Source organism: Carcharhinus amblyrhynchos, unplaced genomic scaffold (genome assembly GCF_965287045.1).
Source record: "Carcharhinus amblyrhynchos unplaced genomic scaffold, sCarAmb.v2.hapA scaffold_672, whole genome shotgun sequence".
Lineage (NCBI taxonomy): Eukaryota > Metazoa > Chordata > Chondrichthyes > Carcharhiniformes > Carcharhinidae > Carcharhinus > Carcharhinus amblyrhynchos.
Window position 1 is genome coordinate 49,990 of NW_027650412.1, and position 5,214 is coordinate 55,203.

Below are 5,214 nucleotides of genomic sequence, written 5' to 3' on the forward strand. Positions count from 1 at the left end.
TAGCTCCTTCCTGGCTAATTTATAACTCTCCAGTGCCCTAACTGAGCCTTCACGTCTCACCTTTACATAAGCCTCCTTCTTCCTCTTCACCAGAGATACAACTTCCTTAGTACACCACGGTTCCCTCACTCTACCACTTCCTCTCTGACTGACAGGTACGTGTTTATCAAGGACTCGCAGTAGCTGCTCCTTGAATAAGCTCCACATTTCAGATGTTCCCAGCCCCTGCAATTTCCTACTCCACCCTATGTATCCTAAATCTTGCCTAATAGCCTCATAATTACCTTTCCCCCAGCTATAACTTCTGCCCTTCAGGAGATGCCTATCCCTTTCCATCACTAAGGTAAATGTAACCGAATTGTGGTCACTATCACCAAAGTGCTCACCTACCTTCAAGTCTAACACCTGGTCTGGTTCATTACCCAGTACCAAATCCAATGTAGCCTCACCTCTTGTTGGCCTATCTACATACTGTGTCAGGAAACCTTCCTGCACACATTGGACAAAAACTGACCCCTCTAACGTGCTTGAACTATAGCTTTTCCAATCGATATTTGTAAAGTTAAAGTCCCCCATAACAACTACCCTGTTACTTTCGCACCTATCCAGGATTATCTTTGCAATCCTTTCCTCTACATCTCTGGAACTTTTTGGAGGCCTATAAAAAAAACTCCCAACAGTGTGATCTCTCCTTTCCTGTTTCTAATCTCAGCCCATACTACCCCAATAGACAGGTCCACATCAAACATCCTTTCTGTCACCGTAATACTGTCCTTGACTAACAATGCTACGCCTCCCCCTCTTCTACCACCTTCTCTGCTCTGACTGAAACATCTGAACCCTGGAACCTGCAACAACCATTCCTGTCCCTGCTCTATCCATGTCTCCGTAATGGCCACAACATCGAAGTCCCAGGCACCAATCCAGGCTGCAAGTTCATCCACCCTATTGTGTATGCTCCTCGCATTAAAGTATCCGCACTTCAAACCACCCTCCCGCCTGCCAATACTCTGCTGTGACCTAGAAACCTTATCCATGACCTCCCTGTTCTCATCCTCCTGTACATTGAAGCTACAGTTCAGGTTCCCATCCCCCCTCTGAATCAGTTTAAACCGCCCCCCCCCCCGAATAGCATTGGCAAATTTTCCCCCCAAGATATTAATACCCCTCTGGTTCAGGTGCAGACCATCCCTCTTGTAGAGGTCCCACCTACCCCAGAATGAGCCCCAATTGTCCAAGTATCTGAACCCTTCCCTCCTGCACCATCCCTTTAGCCACGAGTTCAAATGTTCTCTCTCCCTATTCTTCTCCATGCTATCCCGTGGCACAGGTACAAACCAGAGATAACCACTCTTTGTTTTAGCCCTAAGCTTCCACCCTAACTCTCTGAATTTCTGTTTTATATCCCCATCCCTTTTCCTACCCATGTCATGGGTGCCTACATGAACCACAACTTGGGGCTGGTTCCCCTCCCCCTTAAGGATCTCAAACACTCGCTCAGAGATATCATGGATCCTGGCACCTGGGAGGCAACATACCAACCGCGAGTCTCTCTCTTTCCCACAAACTCTCCTATCTATCCCCTTAGCTATGGATCCCCAATCACTAATCCTGTTCTTTTCTTCCCCCTTCCCACCTGAGCGTCAGGGACAGGCTCTACTCCTGAGACCTGTACTCCATGGCTTACCCCAGTTGAGTCTTCCTCCCCAACAACATCCAAAACAGAGTATTTATTTTGGAGAGGAACAGCCTCAGGGGTTCGCTGCTCTGACTGCTTCTTACCCCTTCTAGCAGTCACCCATGCATCACTTTTAGGAGTAACTATCTCCCTGTAACTTTTGTCGATAGCTGCCTCTGCTTCCCGAATGATTCTTAGTTCCTCCAGTTCCAGCTCCAGGTCCCTAATACGGTCCTCAAGGAGCTGCAAATGGACGCACCTCCTGCAGGTGTAATCAGCTGGGACACTACCAGTGTCCCTCACCTCAAACATCCCACAGGAGGAGCATCGCACTGCCTGCACTGCCATCCCTATTACTTCCCTTACCAAGAAACAAAAATAAACTTAAACTTACCTGCTCTCACTCCAAGTCACTCTCTCTTTTTTAAGGTTAGAGGAGGGGGTAGGATGGGATTCTCTACAAGTGTAGAGTATCGGATTACTTCACCTTCCCAATTTATGGGGGTCCAGAGGGAGGGGAAAAAAAGCTACTTCCTAGACCTCCCTATTACCACTTCCTGTACCCGAGTTAAATTTTTAAAAAAAGCTAGAGACGTTAGTTTTAAAAAAGAAACACAGTAGCTTACTCCCCAGCTCACCTCTCACCAGTCTCTCCCTCTCTGATTTGCTCCCAAGGAGCAATGAACCACTATCATGTCGCACTATCTGTAACCCCCGTGACTTGCCTGGTTTGCAAAACCTCACTTACTGTGCTGTCTGGAGATAATACACATCTGTTTAACCTGTGATCAGCGCTCCTTCCACTCACATTGTCAGCCACTTTAGGACTTGAACAGCAGGTTAGGTGTAAAGATTCGCATTCTAATCAGTAATCTGTAAACTGTCTGTGCTGTTATATGCTCTGTCTGAGGCCAGAACTCTCCATTCACCTGACGAAGAGGCTAACCCGAAAGCTTGTGAATTTACCATCAAACAAATCAGTTGGACTTAAACCTGGTGTTGTCAGACTTTTTACTGTGTTTACCCCAGTCCAACGCCGGCATATCCACATCATGACTCCCATCAAACACTCCCAGGACAGGTACAGCACAGGGTTAGATACAGAGTAAAGCTCCGTCTACACTGTCCCTCCATCAAACACTCCCAGGACAGGTACAGCACGGGGTTAGATACAGAGTAAAGCTCCCTCTACACTGTCCCCCCATCAAACACTCCCAGGACAGGTACAGCACAGGGTTAGATACAGAGTAAAGCTCCCTCTACACTGTCCCCATCAAACACTCCCAGGACAGGTATAGCACGGGGTTAGATACAGAGTAAAGCTCCCTCTACACTGTCCCCCATCAAACACTCCCAGGACAGGTACAGGGTTAGATATAAAGACCTAACGGGACAGAGATGGGGCCTCGATCACCTTTCTACCAGTGCAGAGCCCCCTGGGTGTGGTTAATTTGAACTCCAGCTTGTCTTTGGGGAGACAGGTTCTTGAAAGGATTCTTCAGTTTGGGGGAATTGAGGAATGTGCAGAATCTACTGACCGCTGTGATAGGTTATTCATATGGCAATAGCTGCCCCCGTTACACATCAGTAAACCACCCGCCTCGGACAATTCTCATTCAAATTTTAATTCTGGAGAAGGAATTAACTCTTTACGGATGGGTTTGAGGTGGCTGTGGGGGGGTTTCCAGTTCTGTGTCTCCGATGTGAGCTCTGCAGAGTTGGCTCCCTTCTGCTGCTGTTCCTTATCCAGGGGGCGAGCGTCTCCGTTATCTGTGCGAGTACTGGCGCACAATGATGGTGATAAGGAGGACGTACCTCACCGCTCCGATCGCCATCCCCAACCCATTCAAAACCTTCGTCTCCCTGCAGTGTTACTGGGCTAGCTCCTGAATCCCGAGGGATTCTGTATTGCACGCCAGTGAGTGGGAAACGGGGACACGCACTGGGAGCAACGGTCCAGCTCCTAGCGATTACTGCGGCAATCCCCTTGCATGCCCCAAACTCCCAGAAACTGCTCTCAGCGCAACAACGCTCTAAATCTCCCCCGACCTGCCACAGTTATCGAAACTTTCCTCAGCTCAGAAACAGGCCGTTCGGCCCCTCTGCAGCTTGCCAGTATTCCTACCTCAGATCAGCCTCCATCCCCCAACACCCCCCCAACTCTCCATCCCCTGTTCCTCTCCCTCTCGTGTTCATCCAGCTTCCCCCCCTGTAAACACATCGATACTATTCACCTCAACCACTTCCCGTGGGAACGAGTCCCACATTCCCCGCTCTCTCTGTGTCCCCTAGCGTGTGTGGGACCCGTACCCCAGTGAGAGTCAGTGTGTGTGGGACCCGTACCCCAGTGAGAGTCAGCGTGTGTGGGACCCGTACCCCAGTGAGAGTCAGCGCGTGTGGGACCCGTACCCCAGTGAGAGTCAGTATGTGTGGGACCCGTACCCCAGTGAGAGTCAGTGTGTGTGGGACCCGTACCCCAGTGAGAGTCAGTGTGTGTGGGACCCGTACCCCAGTGAGAGTCAGTGTGTGTGGGACCCGTACCCCAGTGAGAGTCAGTGTGTGTGGAACCCGTACCCCAGTGAGAGTCAGTGCGTGTGGGACCCGTACCCCAGTGAGAGTCAGTGTGTGTGGGACCCGTACCCCAGTGAGAGTCAGCGTGTGTGGGACCCGTACCCCAGTGAGAGTCAGTGTGTGTGGGACCCGTACCCCAGTGAGAGTCAGTGTGTGTGGGAGCCGTCCCCCAGTGAAAGTCAGTGTGTGTGGGACCCGTACCCCAGTGAGAGTCAGTGTGTGGGACCCGTACCCCAGTGAGAGTCAGTGTGTGTGGGACCCGTACCCCAGTGAGAGTCAGTGTGTGTGGGACCCGTACCCCAGTGAGAGTCAGTGTGTGTGGGACCTGTACCCCAGTGAGAGTCAGTGTGTGTGGGACCCGTACCCCAGTGAGAGTCAGTGTGTGTGGGACCCGTACCCCAGTGAGAGTCAGTGTGTGTGGGACCCGTCCCCCAGTGAGAGTCAGTGTGTGTGGGACCCGTACCCCAGTGAGAGTCAGTGTGTGTGGGACCCGTCCCCCAGTGAGAGTCAGTGTGTGTGGGACCCGTACCCCAGTGAGAGTCAGATCCCTTATTCTTGTGTTTTGTACCCAGGTTCTGTGTACTTCCTGTTATCAGGGTGGAATTTTTCGTGATTTTGTGAAAAGGCAAAGTGATTTAAACAGAGTTTGCTTTTATTATTTTTTTAAATTCATTAGTAGGACACGGGTATGGCTGGCTGGGCCAGTATTTATTGCCCATTCCTAGTTACCCTTGAAGGGCAGTTGAGAGTCAGCCACATTACTGTGGCTCTGGAGTCACATGTAGGCCAGACCAGGGAAGGACGACAGATTTCCTTCGCTAAAGGGAACTAGATGGTGGGTACGTGACCTCAGACTTTTGTATCTTTTTCCCGAAGGAAGAAGGTGGAGGAGAGAATGTCCAGGAAATGTAGACAGAGTCAATGGATGGGAGGCTGGTTTGCGTGATAGACTGGGCTACGTTCAC